Raw genomic sequence first — 21,397 nt, forward strand, 5'->3', positions numbered from 1 at the left:
GAAAATTTTCCAAACCTAAAGAATGAAATGGAAAATCAAATAAGTCAGCTTATAGGATCCCAAATATACAAAATTACAACAGACGCACACGAAGGCACATTATTATGAAAATGCCTAACATACAAAATAAGGATAGAATTCTAAAGGTTACCAGAGAAAAAAATCAAAGAACATTTAGAGGAAAACCAATTCAGATCTCAGCTGATTTTTTTTTTTTTTTTTTACCCAGACCCTTAAAACTAAGAGGTTTTGGAATAATATATACCAAGCTCTCAAAGAAAATATATACTAACCAATGCAAAACTAAGTTTCAGAATTGATGATAAAATACAAATCTTCCACGATAAACAAAAGTTAAAAGAATTCACAACCAAAAAGCCCACTATAAAACATTCTCAATAAAATATTCCATGAAGAAGAAATAAAAAAATAAAATGAAATCCAGCAAAAGGAGGAACTACACTAGAATAATAGTCAATCAAAAAAGAAGCTATTTCAAATTAAAAACCAGAAATAATTCAAAATGACAGGGAATAAGAATCATTTCTCAATATTAACATTCAATGTAAATGACCTAAACTCATCAATCAGAAGACAAAGACTAGCAGACTGAATTTAAAAAAAAAACAAACAATATGCTATCTTGAAGAGACTCACCTTATAGGCAAAGATATCCACGCACTGAAGGTAAAAAGATGGGAAAAAAAAAATACCATTCACATGGATCTTACAAACAAGCAGGGGTTTCTATCCTCATATCTAATAAAATGGACTTAATAAGGGACAAAGAAGGCAATTTAATATTGCTTAAGGGAACTATACATCAATAAGAATAACAATCTTAAATATTTATGCCCCAAATAATGGAGAATCTAACATATATCAAACAAATCCTTCACAATCTCAAGAATCAAATAGATAGCAACACAATAATACTGGGTGACTTCAACACACCTCTATCACCAATAGATAGATCTTCAAATCAAAAACTAAATAAAGAACCTATACAATTAATAATTTAGACTTAACAAACCACATCACGGTCCATGAGAAAACTCTTAGCAAATACAAAAAAATAGAGATAATACCTTGCATTCTATCAGATCATAATGGGATGAAATAAGAAATTAATGATAAAATAAAAAATAGAAACTACTCTAACACTTGGATACTAAATAATATGCTATTAAGTGACCAATGGATAACTAAAGAAATCAGAGATAAAATTAAAAAATACTTAGAGGTAAATAAGAATAGTGAGACAACATATCAAAATCTCTGGGACACTATGAGGGCAGTGCTAAGAGGAAAGTTCATAGCATTGAGCTCATTCATATAAGAACTGAAAATCACCAAATAAATAACCTAACTTTACATCTAAAAGCCTTGGAAAAATAAGAATAAATCAGCACCAAAAACAGTAGAAGACAGGAATTAATGAAAATCAGAGCCAAAAAATCAATGAAACTGAAACCAAAAAATAGACAAAACAAAAAGTTCTTTGAAAAAATAAAATTGAGAAACTCTTAGACAAACTAATGAAGAAAAAAAGTGAAAATCCAAATTACTAAAATTAGTGATGAAAAAGGAAATATCACCATGGACACCACTGAAATATAGACAATCAGAAGTTACTTTGAAAATCTATACTCAGATTATATAGAAAAATCTTGAAGACATTGACAAATTTCTAGAGACATATGACCTATCAGACTGAATCAAGGTGACAGAAAATTTAAAACGTCAAACAATGTTTTGAAGATACCACAGAAGCCTACCAACAAAGAAAAGTCCAGGACTATATGGATTCTGAGTCAAGTTCTACCAGATTGCCAAAGAACTTACACCAATACTCCTCAAATTATTCCACGAAATAGAAAAGGAGGGAACCCTTCCAAAATCATTCTACGAAGCTAGGATCATCTTAATACCAAAAGCAGACAAAGATACATCAAGGAAAGAAAAATTCAGGCCAATATTCCTGATGAACACTGATGCAAATTGCATACAAAATCATTTAAAAAGATAGTGCACCACAATCAAGTGGGGTTCATCCCAGGGATGCAAGGTTAGTTCGATATAAGGAAATTAATAAGTGTAATTCATCACATCAGTAGACTTAAAGAAAAGAATCATATGGTTATCTCAATAGATGTAGAAAAAGCTTTTGACAAAATCAGCATCCATTCATGTTTGAAAACTGAAGGTAGTAGGAGACATTGTAAAAGATATATATGCTAAACCCAAGGCCAACATCATTCTAAATGGAGAAAAATTGGAAGCATTCTCTGTAAAAACTGGAACAAGACAGGGATGCCCTCCTTCACCACTTCTATTCAACCTAGTCCTTGAAACCCTTGCCAGAGCAATTAGACAAAAGAAATTGAAGGGATGTGAATAGGAAAATAAGAGCTCAAACTATCCCTATTTGCCCACACATGATTCTATATTTAAAAGAACCCCCCCAAAAAAAACTCCCCCAAAAAGCTTCTTGAATTCATAAATTAATTAAGCAAAGTAGCAGGGTATAAAATTAACAAATAAAAATCAATCGCATTCCTATACACCAATGATGAATCAGTTGAAAGAGAAATCAGGAAAATTATTCCATTCACAACAGCTTCAAAAAATAGAAAAATACTTGGAGATCAATCTAATAAAAAAGGTGGAATACCCCTAATGAAAACTGCAGAACACTAAAGAAAAAATTGAAGACGGCGTTAGAAAATGGAAAACCACTGGGCATGGTGGCACACAGCTGTAATGGTGCCAGTGCCAGCAACTCGGGAGGCTGAGGTAGGAGGATCATCAGTTCAAAGCCAGCCTCAGCAAAAGCAAGGTGCTAAGCAACTGAGTGAGACCCTTTCTCTAAATAAAAAACAAAATAGGGCTGGGGATGCGGTTCGGTGGTTGAGTGCCCCTGAGTTCAATCCCTGGTATCCCCCCAAAAAAGAAAAGAAAATGGAAAGACCTCCCATGTTCTTGGATAGGCAGAATTAATATTGTCCAAATGGCCATACTACCAAAAGTGCTATACAGATTTAATGCAATTCCTATTAAAATTCCAATGATGTTCTTCATAGAAATAGAGAAAGCAGTCATAAAATTCATTTGGAAAAATAAGAGACCCAGAATAGCCAAAGCAATCCTTAGCAAGAATAGTGATGCAGGAGACATCAATAATACCAGACCTTAAATTATACTACAGACCTATAATAACAAAAACAGCATGGTATTGGCACAAAAGTAAAATCGAAGATCAGTGGAACAGAAATAGAAGACACAGAGACATACCCACATAAATACAGTTATCTCATACTAGACGAAGGCACCAAAAACATATGTTGGAGAAAAGATAACCTCTTCAACAAACGTTGCTAAGGAAACTGGAAACCCCCATGTAATAGATTGAAATTGAACTCCTATTTCTCACCCTGCACAAACTCGACTCAAAGTGGATCAAGGACCTTGGCATTAGACCAGAGACCCTGCACCTACTAGAGGAAAAAGTAGACCTAACTCTCCAACATGTCAGCTTAGGAACCGACTTCCCCAATAAAACTCGTAAAGGGCAAGAAGTAAAATCAAGAATCAATAAATGGGTTGGTATCACACTGAAAAACTTCTTCACAGCAAAGGAAACCATCAAGAACATGAACAGGGATCCTACAGAATGGGAGAAAATCTTTACCACATGCACCTCATAGCATTAATCTCCAGGATATACAAAAAAACTCTAAAAACTAAACACCAAAAAATAAATAAATAACCCAGTCAATAAATGGGCAAAGGAACTGAAAGGGCACTTCACAGAAGGAATATCAATGATCAAAATTTATATGAAAAAATGTTCAACATTTCTGTCAATTAAAGAAATTAAAATTAAAACTACACTGAGATTTCGTCTCACTCCAGTTAGAATAGAAATAATCAAGAATACAAGTAACAATAAATGTGAGCATGGATGTAAGGGAAAAGGTTCACTCATACATTACTGGCTGAAAACTGGTGTAACCATTATGAAAAGCAGTATGGAGATTCCTTAGGAAACTTGGAACAGAACCACCATTTGACCCAGTTATCCCACTCCTGGGTCTATACTCAAAGGACTTAAAATCAGCACATTACAGTGATATAGCCATATCAATGTTTATAGCAGCTTAACTCACAATAGCTAAGCTATGGAAACAACCTAAGTGCCCTTCAACAGATGAATGGATAAAGAAAATGTAGTGTGTATATGTATACGTATATATATATATATATATATATATATATATATATATATATATATACAATGGAATATTACTCAGCAATAAAGAAGAATGAAATTATGGCATTTGCTGGTAAATCAATGGAGCTAGAGAATATCATACTAAGTAAAATAAGCCAATCCCAATGAACCAAAGGCTGAATGTTCTCTCTGTTGTGTGGATGCTAACCCAAAACAAGGGAGGGTATGAAGGGAAGTACAGAAGTTTATTGGATTAGACAAAAGGAAACAAAGGGAAGGGAGGAGGGAGGGGAATAGGAAGGACAATAGGATTAATTGGACGTAATTTCCTAGCCTTGTATTTGAATACGTGACCAGGGTAATTCCACATCATGTACAACCATTAGAATAGGATCCTAATTAAAATAAGTTATACTTACATATGTATAATTTGCTACAATACATTCTACTGTCACGTATAATTAAAAAGAATAATTTTTTTTTTTTTTTTTTTTTGGTACTAGGGATTGAACTCAGGGGCACTATACCACTGAGCCACATCCCCAGCCCTATTTTGTATTTATTTAGAGACAGGGTCTCACTGAGTTGCTTAGCACCTCACCATTGCTGAGGCTGGCTTTGAACTCGCAATTCTCCTGTCTCAGCCTCCTGAGCCGCTGAGATTACAGTTGTGCACCACTGCTCCCAGCAAGAATAAATTTTTTTAAAAGGCTGAAAAAAAAAGAAATATGTATTGCTTTAAGCCACAAAGTTTGCAGTGATTTTACGTAGCAATAGAAAATTAATACAATCTTCCTTCAAAACATATTCAATATCCAATTACTATTTTCATAGTTATCACCTGATCCATGCCACCATCAGCTCTGCTGGAGGATTGCAATAGCCTCCTGTTTGAGCTTTGCTTTACTCTTTTTATTTATTTTTTTTTTAAGATGTTGGTAGACCTTTATTTTATTCATTTATTTACATGTGGTGCTGAGAATCGAACCCAGTGCCTCACGCATGCTAGGCAAGTGCTCTGCCACTGAGTCACAGTCATAGCCTTTTGCTTTACTCGTTCTCCCCTTTAGGTATTTCTCAGCATTACAACTGAGGTTCCTGGTAAATATGACTTACGTCGCTTCTCTCATCGGAATTTCCAATGGCTGCTCATCTTAGAGGAAAAACCAGAGAACCTGATGACCCACCCATAAAGCCCTGTGTGATCGGCTTCTGCCTTCCCTCTTTCTGTGCATCTCCTGTTTGTCTTCTTTGTTACGCGGCCCACTCACACTAGCATCTTTGTTTTTCCTCAAACAAACCAAGATCAACCTTTCCACCATCTCCCCTCCCCTGCTGAAGCTTCTCACTTGCTGTTCCCGCTGACGCGAGCTTATCCCCCAGCCATCAACTGTCACATCTGCAGTGTGGCCACATCTAACTATCCCATTAAAATTATGACATTGTTATCCCCCAGCATCCTCCACATTTTTGTTTTTTTACCTTAGCTCTTTTAACTATCTAACCAGCACATTTTTTTATATTGGTCATTGCCATTTCCCTCGTGGAGGTGTGAATTTATCTTATTTTAATTCATAGATTTATTGTCAGTGTCTGGGACAATGTCTGATATATCAATAAATACTTGTGAAAGGAGTAAATAAATTGGAGAGACAATGCCTTAAATAATAAGGAATTGTCATCACAGGATCACCATCATCATGGATCAAAATGTCATGTGAATTCAATTACTGAAAGTTGCCACGATAGGATATACAAAAAAAAAAAATCCATCTTTTGTACCTACAACATTGAGGTTGAGATTTCCGACTCCACAAAATACCACAGCTGGAGATCTTTTGATGAGTCACCTCATTAGCCACTTAGTCTTACCTAGGCAGCACCTCCAGTCAAATACCAAATGAAGAGATATAAAGTCTGAGGTAAAAATCAAAACACACCACACTTTGTCACTTCCCATGCAACACTGAGAATCTCTTCAACAGAGATAAAAGCAGCCTCTACAAGGACACATGAACAAGGACATTCACTGCACCTTGCACACAGTGGCAAAAACTCCACACGAGGCAAATACCCATCAACAAGGAAATGGCTACAGAAAGTCGGCATATTTATAGCCTAAAATATGCTGTGCCTTTAAAACCTGAATTAGAGATATATCACTCAACTTGGAGGAGTTACTGCAAAGTATTATGGAATTAGAAAAAGCAAAAGAGAGAACAGGATGTATGTTTTTCTTCCATTTGGGAAAAGAACACTAAAAGCTGTGTCTTTGTATATTCATAGATGTATATAGAGATACATGTTACACAGAATTATGTGAATTGCGCGATCCTGGAGACAAATACAAACAGATAAGCCTGAGTTCGTGAAGAGGGTTTATCTGAGAGGGGCAATGTATTATGGGTAGAGAGGGAAAGAGGAGGAGAGGGTGTTTTGGACTGAATGTGCCCTGCTACCACCAAATGCATATACTAAAGCCCTAATTACTGAGACAGGATCTGGAGGTGAAATCTTTGGGGAGGTCATCAGATCTACATAAGGTCATAGGGTAGAGTCATGATGGGGTCCTTGTAAGGGAATGAGGAAACCAGAGCTCGCTGTTTCTCTGTCATGGAGGATGCAGTGAAACGTACCCCTCTACAGACCAGAAAGAAGGCCCTCTCTGGGAAACGAAGTGGCAGGCACCTTGATCTTGGACTTCTCGGCCTGCAGAACCGAGAAGAATCAATTCCTGGTAGATAAGCCAGTCAGTCTGTGATATTTCTGTTACAGCAGCCCAAGCTGACTAACAGCAATATTTTTAAAAACTGAAAGGCATGCAATTTAAAAACATGCAACTACATAATACAAAAATCTCATATGTGTATTTATATAAAATCATCTATTGTATGTGTGAAGTCAAAAGAAACGAGCAATTTTTATATGTCAATGCTTTTTTGAAAGTATATTTGTAGAGAATTTGAAAATAAAACTATATTTTATGAGCAAAATTATTTTGCACAGAAATTAAAGACATATAATTAAAGACACATTCTCTGACAAAGGCAATGTAAAGAAGTCTATCAAACAGGTAAATGGGTCCTCATGTTATCATGTTACTTGACATTTTAAAAATTATTAATATAATTAGTTACCTGAACCAGCCATCAAAGTACAAAGGATAGTTGCATCTTTCTTTTCAGATGTGGCTATTTACCTAGTGGGAGGATTAGGAATCCTGAATGAAACTGAAGATCACAGCAAAACGGAGAGGCACCACAGGGTTTTATCCAACAACTTCTCTGATGGGTTGATGGGCTGTGTCAAACTCCACACACACAGTCCATAGCAGAGTAGGTATATGCATGTTGTTCTGGAATTCTCTTCCCGGCCACCCACTCAGCCAACAGCTGAAACAAATCCCCTTTGGAGCCCCACAGATGTCTTACATTCTAGGAACAGGCACATAAAACAAGGGCTTTGATTCAGAGTTAAGTTCCTGGTCTTTGTACATGCTGTGAACCCTGGTCAGCCACCTCCAGACCAGCCTGACCCCTGACTTTATACAACAGTTCCCACCCAGCCTTGCTAACATCTCCACACTTTTAGAGCCAGACCTGGGTATACTGTGAGCAAATCAACCTCCATGGAAGGGAAGTTATCTTAGAAGTTTCGTCATATTTTACAAACTGGTGTTTAATAATTTTAATGTTTTGGTTTTGTACTGTTTTAATAAGATAGGCAAGGTGGACTGACATGAAACAAATCAATCAAAATCTTCTGTTTCATGTTAGCAACTTACCATATCAAATAAGCTCCTCTCAGATAAATTTTAAAGACAATAGAGCAAATATTTCCTTCCTTTCTCTTCTGGTAACTTACTACCTCTTTCCCAAAATCTGTGACTCGTATGTCTGTTTGTCTCACAATATCCATTTTCACCTGCCTTTTTTTTTTTTTTTTTTTTCTTTTCTTTACTTAATGGTACTGGGGGTTGAACCCAGGGACACTCTACCACTGAGCTATATCACCAGTCCTTTACATTTTATTTTTGAGACAGGGACTTGCTAAGTTACTCAGGTTGCTTTTTATAGTCACCCAGAATATAGCCCCTCTTGCAGTTTTGACTATGTGACCAGATTCTGGTCAAAGGGATTTAAGAAAAGATGCCACATGGCACTTTAGAGAAACCTTCTTTAAGAGGAATTGTACTTCCCTTGTCCCCTTTTCTTTATGCCTCCATTCATCTTGTTGTCCAGAAAGGGAGGCAGCCTTGCATGTGAGAAACTTGCCATGCCATAGGACAGCAGAGCAGGGAGCAAGAAGGAGTCTCCGGGACATTTGCAAAGCAGTCATCACACCAGCCCATTTTCCCAGAATTTTACATGATAAAGATTGGAAACTTTCCAGTTCAGCTTGCTATTATTTTGGATTTTTTGTAGTTGCTGTTACCCAAAGGTGTAATTTTAATTACACCTTTCAAAATCACATTCTTCTTCAAGTTTTTGTATTAACTTAATCACTGATCAGCTGAAGATTGCAACTTCTTACCTAACAGCCTGTGGGACAGTAGCTCATTCTACAATTATAGTAAGTCCTTAACTGGGGGATGAAGTCAAAGCCCAAGTCCTCATGTCCATCTATCCTGAAGAGGCAAGATAGAACGGGAAGGAAATTTATTTCTGTGGTTCCCAGAACCACAGTGTTGTGGAAGACTAGATCTGAATTCTGAAGATCTAGATTCTTTTAATTTTTTTAAGATGTTGATGGACATTTATTTTATTCATTTATTTATATGTGGTGCTGAGAATCGAACCCAGTGCCTCACACATGCGAGGCGAGTGTTCTACCACTGAGCCACAACTTCAACCCAATCTGGATCCTGATCTTGACTCATATGACTTCAGTTTCCTCTTTCAAAAATGGAATCATCTACCCTGCCTCCTCCAAAGCTTCCCTATAAGACCAAATGAACTAATCAGTGTGGAAATGTTCTGTTAATTATAAAGCCCCACTCAAATGCAAAATTATGATTACATAATATATCACAGAAATAAGAGTAAAACTTCCTCAGGAAAAATAGAATGGCAGGAATCGGGCCTTGTGAGGGTGGCAAAATTGGGTTCAATAAACTTCAAATAAGATATAGTTCAATGTTCTTCTCATAGTCTTAAGATAGAATGCATAACAAAAAATTGAATTCTAATATTTCAGAAACAACCTGAAACAATGCAATTGGGAAGGGAAAAAAGTAACAAAAGTAACAATTTGCAAATTCAAAGTCAAACAAAACTTATCCTTTATCCTTATCAGGCCTGGATGATGACTAGAGACTCAGGTGCCACAAAGAGCAAAAACACTGTTTTATTTCTGTTTTAGTTACAGCCTAATTTTTCTTTTGCACTTTCTCTTGGTGCGGGAAACATCAAGCATGTGAATATTCCATGAACGATGCTGCTCTGATTTTTCTTTACTTCAAGAGATGGCAGCAGAAGGGAAAGAGTAAAGAATTTGGATGAATAGACTGAGAAAGGACAAAAGAAGGGAAAAAAAAAAAAAAAAAAAAAAACAGCAAAGCAAATCAAGATTCTGAATCAAACAAGTTTTCCTAGGTGATGTTGGGTCATCTATCTCCCCCCAGATAAGATGCTGGCAATTGTCCTGTCTCTGATACAAAACTGTGATGTCCAGAGGCAGCCAACATTTACTTGACAATGTCCTAACAGGAAGCCCAAGTTCTCAAGTCCTTGAGAACTTCATTTTCTTAGGCTCAACACAGGGCTAAGTCAGATCCTCAGAATCCATCTGTGCACAGCTTGCTCTGATTGCTATTTTGGACACTCAAGGAGTTGTCAGTATTATTGGGGTCATTTGGAAGTAGAGGTAGAAAGGGCAGTCAGCTGAGTTCCCCAAGGGAGCTTATAAAGTGACTTTCAGCCACAGTGGACTGACTTGGATTCTGCAATAGAAACAAATCCTGTCTTTGCTTCTTGTGTGGTTCAACTATTTCTCAGTATTTTCCAATCCTCATGCCTCCCTTGCAAGTCAGTTCTGCTCTTATTGACCATTTTCCCACTATTGCATTCTTTCTTCATGTGTAAATCATGTATTCCAAGCATACATGTCCAACTCAATAAAAATGTATGAAAAAAAATGTCCTGTAAATAGGAAAACCAGCCTGCTCTGAATTTTTTCTTATAAAAATTCATAAAGTTTTTCTTATCCAAACTTTCTTTCTTGCAAAATTTCCTGAACTGAAGAAAATAATTTAGTGATATTTCATTTGGTGGAAGACAAATGTGTGCTCATATTTATTTTATCGGTATACATTCAGCTTAACTACAGAAGCATGTCATCATGTCGGTTAAACATGACATTTCTGTCACTAGTCTGAGATCGTGTATGCATGAGAAAAAAAAGACTGGATTCCAGCTAAACTCCAGCCTCACTGCAATGGGAATTCTTGATAGTCAGTAGTAATGAGGTAAATGATGTGCCCCAATGAGAAGAATCTCCCATATTCTTCCTATGGTAGCTACATAACACAAGACAAGTGTACTTCCACCCTTGTGCCCAGCCCAGACACCAAGATATCAATCATATACTACATCTTTTTGTTTGCTTGTTTTGCATTTTGCAGAATTCATATATGGCCAGATATCCTTCTCATTGGTGATCCAAGTAGTTATTGCCATCTGACTAAAGATGACATAAGCAATAGAAGCGTTTTATCTCCCACATGTGTGTGCGTGGGGGGGGGGGGTGTATGTAAGAGAGTCCTCATGATCCATAACTTTAGATCTTGGAAGTAACTTAAAGTCCTTTAAGACAGAAAATAAAGTAATATAAAAAAAAAAAAAATAGCAAACTCACAATAACCCATTCTGACCCATAAGCATACAAACATTTTTAAATCTTTGACTATAATAATAAAGCCCATAAAGATGTTTTGTTTCTACTTCACAGTAAAAACTTTAAAATGCAGAATAAACTTAGAAAGTCAAAATAAACTTAGAAGGCATCACGGTATTTTTATGTTTTTAAAATCACAATTTATACAAATAAATTTCAAAGAAATTAATATAATCATATTTAAAAGTTGCAAGCATAATATACCTATAGCTGAGTATAATTATCCATAGAACACCTGAATTTAATCCAAATCACATGTGACATAAATTGATTCACCAAGGGACACTGAACTGCAAATCAGGAGAATGTGTCCTAGCAAAGAGCTAGCTGCCTAAACTTACTCTTAGTTGATGAAATTACCAAGGGCTTCAGATCCACGGCCTCCTTTGAACCTTAAAACTCCCTGAGGCAGAGCAGCCTGTTCCTCCATCCTCAGAGCAACAAACAGTGAACTTTGCACACATGTGGCCCCAGGTCAGGCAGGAGCAACAGTGTGGGGGAGCAATCCTGGCCAGGGGCTCTTCCGCCTCCATCCTGACATCCTGACAATCCCCCTTCCATTCCCTCCAACACTGAGCCCCTGAGCCCCACTATGAAAGCAGCCTCAGGAGACAACTCCAAAGCAGGTTGCTCTCTTTCAAAAACAGAGCTTTCATTGCTCAGTTGCCCACCAAGGAGAGACAATCCTTGGAATCTTGTCCAACACAGGACTTTCAAAGTGAATTCTCTCAGACCAAGAAAACAGAATAATGAAAAAAGACATAGCCTGTGACTTCTAAGATTTTTTTCTTTAGCAATTTTTAGTATGCCCTGTGTCCACGTTCCTGTTTTTGTTTTTTACTTACCACTACTTTCTTATTGTACACAGGCACTGGGCTACAGTTTTTATATTTACCTTTTCGTTTCTATCTCCTAACCTACCTAAAAGTAATCTCTACTATTATTTTGATTTTATTGATAAATGGTGACCGAAAGAAGCAACCTAATAATCATAATAAAAACTAACATTAACTGCTTACTAAATGGTAGGCGTAGTTGAAAGTGCTTTACATACATTGTATTGTTTGATTTCTACAATGGTTTTAGGAAATAAATAGTGATTTTACAGATTTGGAAGATGAGGGACACAGTAGTTAGGTAACTTACCCAAGGTCATCAGCTTGACCTTGTACTTGCAGTTGCAGCCCAGTTTGCTTAACTCCAGGAGTCCTGCACTTCCTGCTCTATTCTGCGGCTTCACATTATACCAAAACTCTTGGTCATTGTTTCACTAGCCGCAGGCTCCTTTTTCTACAGTATGTAAACCCATAATAACCTCCTTTATGGTCCCAGACAGCAGTGGATGACAGCAGTGGAATTACTTTCACTGGAGGCAATGTCTCTAAAGAAAATAGCTGTTACTTAAAAAGCACATAATTAATACCCATGCCCTGTCAAACAGCTAAGATGCTGTGTTCCAGCTACTTACCCTCCAAGCAAATGCCTCAAGGCAAACAGGCTACTTCATAACTCCAGTCTATTAAATCACTAAAATACATATTGATTCTGTTCATAACAGTTTCCTCCTTTCACAATTTTTTCTAAATTTTAATCTAAATCATAGAACGTATGGTTTTAAAAGGAGCCTCAGAAATCAACTAGTCTATATCCTTCATTTTACTCATCAATTTATTAGCTTTTTCTGAAAATTAGTTTCTTTTTTTTGAGTACAAAATAAATGTATGCTTATTCGCTAAAGGATAAAAATACAGCAACCTATAGAAAAAGAAAAACACACTTCCCAATGCCCAAAGAAAATAGGTAGGCTTGTGTGTGTGTGTGTGTGTGTGTGTGTGTGTGTGTGTGTGTGTGTGTGTCTGCGCGCGCACAGTCTTTAAACTTAATTGAAACCATACTACAAAAAGAGTTGTATACCATTTTTTTCAATTAACATAATACTCTGTTGTAAGCATTTCTTTGTCATTAAACGGTCCTTGTGATCTTGTTTTGAATCTGTGCACTGATTACACCACATGGATGTACCATGGTTTCTGTATTTATCCCACTATTACAATGAAGTAATTAATACTCTATCAAGAGAAGATCATGAAAAATCCTTTACTATAAATCAGTCTATTTTGTTGGGTTTTCCTTTTAATAGAATTATAAAGTTGACAGGTGTAAACTTATTTTGAGGCAATTGATATTCATGTTTTTCTGGGAATAAGTTGCCTATTTCCTTACACCCTACCAACCTTCCTTCCTTTCAATATTATTCCTTTTAATCTTTATTCACTTTCCAAGTGAAACGTATCCTATTTTAATTTGCACGTCCTTTGCTTAGTTGGGAGATTTGCCTTTCTTTTCTGTTCTAATGTCCAGTACTCATTTGTATTTCCTGTTTTAGAAGTCCCCTCATGTTATAGAAGAAAAGAAGTCCGTGGCAGTTGAGAGACTACCAAGATTACACAGTTATCTGCACCCCAGCTTGGAGTGAAAACTCAGTTCTCACACTCAGTTCATGTCCTATGCAGTTTCTATGTATCACAGACTCTGGGCCCAGAGACATCCCTTGCAGCATATCCCTCCTGGATCTTGAGGAAGCACTGACCAACTTTGTACTGAGTGCAGAGAGAGAGTCCTGGCCCAGCGTGTGCCACCAGATCAAAAGGGGAGGAAAAATCCTTCCCTTCTCCCCATCTTTTATCCTTCTTAGGTTCATAGGCTGGGGTCTGAGAAATTGGACTGAATAGAGACAAATGAACAAGAGAAAAATGTACTGATTTATTTAACATGAGTTCTATGAGACGTGGAAGCATTCATAGGAAACAAAGACCAGAGGAAACATTGAGCTTGACAGTTTTTATATTGGGTTCAATAAAGAGTGGAAACATGGGCAGAAATAAGATAGGACAAAGGGGCATGGCATGGTGGTGCACGCCTGTAGTCCCAGTGACTCAGGAAGCTGAGGCAGGAAGATCACAAGTTTGAGGCCAGCCTCAGCAACTTAGTAAGGCCCTACGCAACTTAACAAGACCCTGTCTCAATATAAAAAATAAAAGGGGATGGGGATGTCTTTCAATGATTCATCACTCCTGGGTTCAAACCTTGGTACCAAGAAAAAAAAAAAAAAAAGTTACCCATTGAACCATCCTTTAACATGTCTCATGAGTTAGGCGGAATCGACTCTTGGGACTCCAGGCAGAGCCAGAGAACTGTCTATAGTGCAGTGCAGGGCCATAAGAACAAAAGAGAAGCAAGACAAACCACAGCCAGGTCTTGCTCATCACAATTCCTGGTGTTTAGGGACTGAGTTTAGCTGGGTTTTACAATTCCATCCTTTCTGGGGATCTGCATGGCCCCCAGCTACTCAGGTACTATCAGATCTCATGAACCCACAGGACTCACCCCAGGTTGCAGCCCCACATGTGAACACACCCCCATGCAGCGTTGGTCCCACTGCACGTGCCCCACTCCTGGTACAGCTGTAGCTCATCGAGCCTAATGACATTAAGAACAGTGAAACTTAATCTGCTTTCTTTGGAAGAACTGGGGAAGGGGGCACTAGAGAGAGTAGGGGGTGGGAGGGTGTCTCAAGCAGTGGGATTAAAAATGCTTCAAATACCAGTTCAAAAACAAAATTTCCATAAACATCACAGGCTGAAAATAAAGAATCCAAATGTCTGATTAGAAGTTTCATTATAGAATAAAGATGTGCAGAAGGACAGTGCAATGTATAAGAAATATGTTGTATAAGAATTGCAAATTCCAATAAGTAGAGAAATGTTTTTAAAGAAAAAAAACAAAAATGAAGCACACAAGCAATCTTGGCTCAAATACTTTCCTGGAGTCTCCAAGTCATAAACAGACTATGTTCACAATGTTGGTTTGCAGTTTGTCAAGAAGTGGGAACATATTTTCCCTAGGCACAATGTCCAGACGAGCTGACAAATCAGTTCAAACTGTGATGTCCCTGGGTGCTGCATAAACTAATCAGGGTGGCAAACATTCCTGAGGAAAAACATGCCAACACGTCGGTCCTGTGCAGTGTTGGTCAAAGGTGTTGAGACTCCTTTCCTGGGCTTTGCTCAGTTCAGGACACCAAATGTCAGGGCACCATTCATGCTGTAACCATGCTCCGGGGGACCAGGACACTGTTTACACAGACCACCAGGTGAATCGTGGCCCTGGAGTACTGCAACTTGGAGCTCACTCCCACAGGCTGAGGAAGAGTCTCGACTGACAAAAGACATCCAAAAGACATCGCTGCCATCACTTCGGCCCCATCAAAAGGAGACAGTCCTATGAGGGATTATGAGGGACTGCACTGTTCATGACAATGGCAGCTCACAAGATGAAAGTGTTTGCTCCGACAAACCCTCTACATGAGTGGGTCCCACCTCTAGCTTCATATCACAGTGACCCAAGCAGCACTCCCAGAATTTGATTTAATTGTCTGAGTAGAGCACAAACATCTGAATTTTAAAAGTCTTCCAATTGATTCTAATGGCAAACTAAGATTGAGAACCACTGTTCTAAATGGCTGCACTTTATCTTCCTCTCCTCTAAGTATAAGAGGTAGAAGGAACTTCAGTACCCAAGACTAAAGTTTAATCGTTTATGTGTCTGACAACCGTCAGACTTAGTAAGTCTCTGGGTCAGGGTAGAGAAAGGTAGTGGGACCAGAGCTGGCAATGCTACCTCCAGGGTCACACCCGGAAGAGACTTGCAAAACCCAGTGTTTGCAATCCGGGGGAAGAAAGAGAAGCAATAGGTAAGATGTTCCCAGACAGAGAGGGTCTGGTATATTGGGTTCAAAAAGGCAAGAGTCCTGCATCTGGCATCCTAGGGGAAACTCATTGACAGCCTGGTTTCACGGACATTGACGCCACTCCTAGAAAGCCAGCCACATGTTTAAGATGTATATTCAAAGTCAGTGGCTTCCTGAACTAGCGGAATCATCAGGAAGAAATCAAAGTCTAAAATCAAGGAAATTAACACAGTTTAACTACAATTTCTGTTATCACGAGTTTCTATTGCATTTTAACTTGATCTTATGCTATGAACTTTTCTTTCGGGGGAGGGTACCAGGGATTGAACCCAGGAGCACTTAACCACTGAGCCACATTCCCCAGTCCTTTTAATATTTTATTTTGAGACAGGATCTAAGTTTTTTAGGACCTTGTTAAGTTGCTGAGGCTGTCTTTGAACTTGCCATCCTCCTGCCTCAGCCTCCTGAGTTGCTGGAATTTCAGGTATGGGCCACTGCACCTGGCTGTGCTGTGAATTTTTAAAACAAAGGTAAAAGCTTTTCCTTGCTTTCCCCTGCCCCAGTAAAACATTGAGGGTAAAATAGAAATGAGGATGTTCAGGTTTATAGATTTTCCTAAAATTATTACTTGCTATTAATCTATTATTGATAACAAAAGGAAATTTGAGGCTATCTGCTGCAAAGCAGAAAAATTCAAACCTTCTGGTCTATAAACTAAAAACCTCACTTATGCTTCCAAACTATAATACCCCTGTTTCTTCATATATAAGTTTCCTATTGTTGACTCTTTAATGAAATAATGGCCATTATCTCCCTTCCCTATAACGCACTTTAACTTGTTCACAGACCTTGACCTTGGCATTTGAGCCCATTTTGCCATCTCTAGCCTTCCAGCCTTCTGTTTGGGATGAATATGACCTTTTCTTCTCTCTCTCTCTCCCTCTCTCTGTTTTCAGTATGGGAATTAAACCCAGTGGTGCTCTACCAATAAACCACATCCCAGACTTTTTAATGGTTTTATTGTTTGTTTTGTTTTGAGACAGGGGCTCAGTGAGTTGTTGAGGCTGGCCTTCAACTTGTGATCCTCCTACCTTAGTCTCCCAAGTAGCTGAGATTACAGGTGTGCACCACTGTGCCTGGCCATCCTTAGCCATCCCTAATGTAGTCAAATACTAAAGACAGGGGAGGAATAGGCCAGGACACCAGAGTCTTTCTACCAACATTTCACATAATCTATACTTTCTATGCACTATAAGGGATCTGGCACCATAGTAACTTACAAAGCCACAAAACAGGAAATGTTTCTTTACTGGGTTAAATGAAGACCAATAGTTTCCAGCAAAGCAACTGAGCAACCATCAACGAGTGAGGTCACATAACATCTGTAATGCAAAATGGCACACACAGCACCCTTCTCCCTCCTCGCTGGAACTGTCAAATCAGCACCACATGGGTTTTATAGCCAGATGAGAAAGACAAAATGGGTTCCATCTGGAGTTTTTTAAGGCATCTATGAAAGTGCAAAGCCAGCTATTAACCTTGCCTGAGGAACTTTCCCTGTGACCCTATCCTGTAGTCAAACTCTTAAGTCCAAAGCATATTATGAATTGATTTTTTTTTTAATGTGGGTCTATGTGGCAATGGGTTTTATTTTATTTCCTTTTTCTGTAGTAATGTCTTAATAATTTGGGAGATCAATTAACAGCAGGAGGAGGTGTTATGGACATGACTGTACAGTGAACAGGAAATGAATAAGCTATAAAATGCAGTGTTAAACTCCGGGTACTACTTAAAACAATCAAATAGCCATTCAACTCCTGTCCTACTGATAAATCGCCCACAAGTAACATTTTAATCACCCATCAGTACCTTCAGCAGCTGCTGGGTTCTTTTCCATATTTTTAATGTTGCATTATAATTATACATAATATTGTTACATAACATAGTTACATATACCTACATGCACACAATATGACAACATAAAATTTGTTCAATATTGTTCCCCAGTATCTCTCCTTTTCCTTCTCTCCTCTCTCTGGTTCTTTTTCTCTACTCCACTGGTCTCCTTTTATTTTCATGAGATACTCACCTCCTGTTTTCCCCTCCTTTGCTCTCTAGTGTCTACATATAAGAGAAAACATACAACCCTAAGATAAAACAAACTCTTTGTTTGGCTTCATTTCACTTAACATAATGCTCTTAAATTTCATCCATTTTCCTGTATATGACATAATTTCATTCTTATTTATGAATGAATAAAACTCTATTGTGTATATATATATATCACATTTTCTTTATCCATTCATCTGTTGATGGACGCTAGGCTGGTTCCATAATTTGGCTATTGTGAATTGTGCTGCTATAAACATGGTTATTCATCTGTTGCTACAGTATGCTGATTTAATTTTTTAGGATAAATACCAAGGAATGGTATAGCTGAGTCATATGGTAGCTGTTTTTTATTTGTTTTACCATTCCAAATTTTCTAAGGGTTTGAGACAATAGTTACTTTCCAAACTTAGTAAAATAATTTTTATAAAAAGCTGTGTGGTTTCATTCTGATCTATTGTGTTAAAATAGGTACTAAAGTAGCAGAGGCCACAGTTGGTCTGGAGACCCAAGTTACTGGGACAGCATATGGTAAGAAAGAATCCCATTTCCTTAAAATGAAGAAAATGTTAAAATAAGGCAAAGAGAATGAAAGTTGTGGAAAGCAAGAGAAAAAGAAGTTAGTCTGTAATTTGAAATGGGTTGCTAATGCCTGGATGCCAGGGAACTGATCATGACATCACTTTATGTTAAATGACAACAAATTCACATTAAAAGGTGCTGTTTTATATTACCTGTAATGTCTTTGCTTATGCTTCCTCCAGGATGCTCTAAGGCCTGATCCATCCATTTGGAAAGTTTCCCTTTCTGCCATTGCAGGAAATTTTTTTTTTTAATTTAGACCCATCATAGCCATCTATCACATCCTATCTGGTAGTAACTATTTTATTTATTTGTTTTTAAGGCAGAGGATAAATCTGTCTGTTGTATGTAGTATGCATTTGACTTCTGGGTCAATAAATGAAATCGACAATGAGTGTGCCTTTAATAATCTTGTCAAAACGAGAAGAGATGTTGATATCTTTGAGCTCTTCCCATTGAACTTAGACATTTCTATAATTATGGGTTATAGAGTCACTGTGACTAGTTTCCTCTTCGAAAAGAAAAAGAGAAGGTTAGGGACACCATCACATTTAAAAGAAACAGCCAGAGTTGTGCTTCAGTTCTGTTTTTTACTTTCTCTGGTAAAACATTTTTTAAATCCCTAAACAAAAATACAGAAGACAAGCTTATCCAGTTCACAGACAGCACAAATCCCAGGGGCTGATTTATCACTGAGGACACAGTCAAGATCCACAGCCTTGATAATCGGAGGCAGGAATGATGGACTAAAGCCAGTAAATTAGCTTTCAATAAACAAAAATGTGTAACTCTATATTTCCAAAAATTAACTGCATATGTATGAGAAAAAACAGACTTGCTTTGGCAGCAATTTATTCAGGAAAAAAAAATTGTCTTCAAATATTTGGAGGAAGAATGACTTTACTCTGTGTTTCCAGGGTATAGAAACAAGGAAAATGGGTAGAAGGCTCCCCTTATTTTCAGAATGTTCCCTCAGGGTTGTCTGATAATGGTAAAGGCTGAGGTACAGACAGGCACAAGCCAGAGTTCTTTGTTATGGGGAAGAAGTGTGGATTATGTGCTTTCTGGGGCCCTTTAAACTGTGAGACTGATTTCCTTGCCAGATTGCTCCTGTCCACCTCTCCAGCTTCTTACAGCATTGTCTTTCTGGCTATCGACAGGCTAGTCAACCTGGCTCCTTCCATTCCTTGGGCCCCCCCTACTCCCATGCCAGCTTCTGAGTTTTTCTGTGCTGCTCTGTTTCCCATGAACCATTCCATTTGCCTGATTAAACTCTACCCATTTTTCGGGTCTCAACCTCCCAGACCAGTTTTATCTGCTCATACAGAATCCTATGATACCTCACCTTACAGGCATTTTATTATTCATTTGTATCCATTTAAAAACTATCTCCCTGCCTTTTCCCCTGGCCTGTAAGCTCCTTGAAAGTAAAAAACACAACCATTCCACTCATGGGAGTTTCTCCAGAGCTAGTATTGGGTCGAACACAGAGATGCACAGTAAACATCAATTGAGTGCCTCACCCTAGTGCAAACATCAGATCTGTAAGGAAAATAAAATGGTGGGGGAGAGTGCACGCCACATGTCTGAATGACTGTGTCCTTCCTTTTGGTGACAGTTCCCAGGCTCACTATGGGACAACCTCTGCATTACAAATTCTCAAACATTTCTCCCCAAAGCTGAGTCCCTTGCTACAAAGGAGCAAAATCCTGAGGGGGGGGGGGGGGGGGGGGGAAGAATGATTCCTCTCCTGTCTATTTACCTGAAACAGTTATAAAATTCTCCAACTCCTGAGGCTCAGGAAGAATGAGGACAGAAGGACTTCCACACTGCCCTTGATTCTCCACAGTAGTCATGGTCTGAGTTTGCACAGACCTGCTTCAGGCAACTCAATCTGTGAAAAAGAATCAGGTGAGACCAGGCTGCTGGCCTGAGTGGGGCTCAGAGGATGGAAGGCTGAGCTCTGCTCTGACCAGCCAGTGGGATTTGGAAGAACGTTTTATTGACAATTTCTCTCTTCTTTTCACGTATGAATCAGGTAATTGCCACATGCTTGTCTTTTCCCAGCCTATACTCCTGTATTAGCCTTCTCTCAAAAAAGACAGTTTGCAAGGTAAGTATTGATATCCTCATTTTAATCCCAAGGAGTTAAGGTTACAGAAGCAAAAAAACACTGAACTCAGGATTTGATTTTAAATGAAATATATTTGAAGGCCATTCTTTATTTTTTTTTTTTTCCTACTATACCTCTCTGATTTAACATTCAGAATCTTGTATCAGTGCTGTCTTCTGGTTTCCAAACAATCACTTATGTTTATTGGATGAAATAGAAATATTCTACCATATTATAAAAGAGGGGGTATGTTACATGATAGAACTAAAATACTGTTGCTGTGTTGTCTTTCTGAAAAGTAGGATCATGCCAGGTACAGTGGCACATGCCTGTAATCACAGCAGCTAGGGAGGCTGAAGCAGGAGGATCACAAGTTCAAAGTCAGCCTCAGCAACTTATCGAACCCTAAGCAACTCAGCAAGAAAGGACCAGGGGTGTGGCTCAGTCGTTAAGTGCCCCTGGGTTCAATCCCTGGTACCAAGAAAAAAAAAGTAGTAGGTTCAATTTTACAGAAAAGAAAAATCAGGGCTCTGAAAGAGATTTTATGAGAAATTCCCAACAATTTTGAAACATCTGGATGAGTCTATCCAGGGATTTCTCTTCTATCTGAAAACTTTCTAACTTTATAGAAGTTTTAGTCTATAATTTACAAAATAAGGAATTTTGCATGTGTGTGCTAACAAGAAATGTGGGCCTTGGAATGAAGATTCCATGA

At 38.1% G+C, this 21,397-nt stretch overlaps 1 protein-coding gene across 1 annotated transcript in view; it reads right to left on the bottom strand.

Moving 5' to 3' along the window:
- FREM1 (FRAS1 related extracellular matrix 1) overlaps nt 1-20,911 on the bottom strand; it is a 147,460-nt gene extending 126,549 nt beyond the window's left edge. Inside the window, 1 exon segment of the mRNA XM_079112669.1 lies at nt 20,332-20,911. The gene's annotated coding sequence lies outside the window, so the exon portion shown is untranslated.
- Nucleotides 20,912-21,397: the final 486 nt, after the last annotated feature.

The sequence above is a fragment of the Sciurus vulgaris genome (assembly GCF_902686455.1).
Source record: "Sciurus vulgaris genome assembly, chromosome: 15".
NCBI lineage: Eukaryota > Metazoa > Chordata > Mammalia > Rodentia > Sciuridae > Sciurus > Sciurus vulgaris.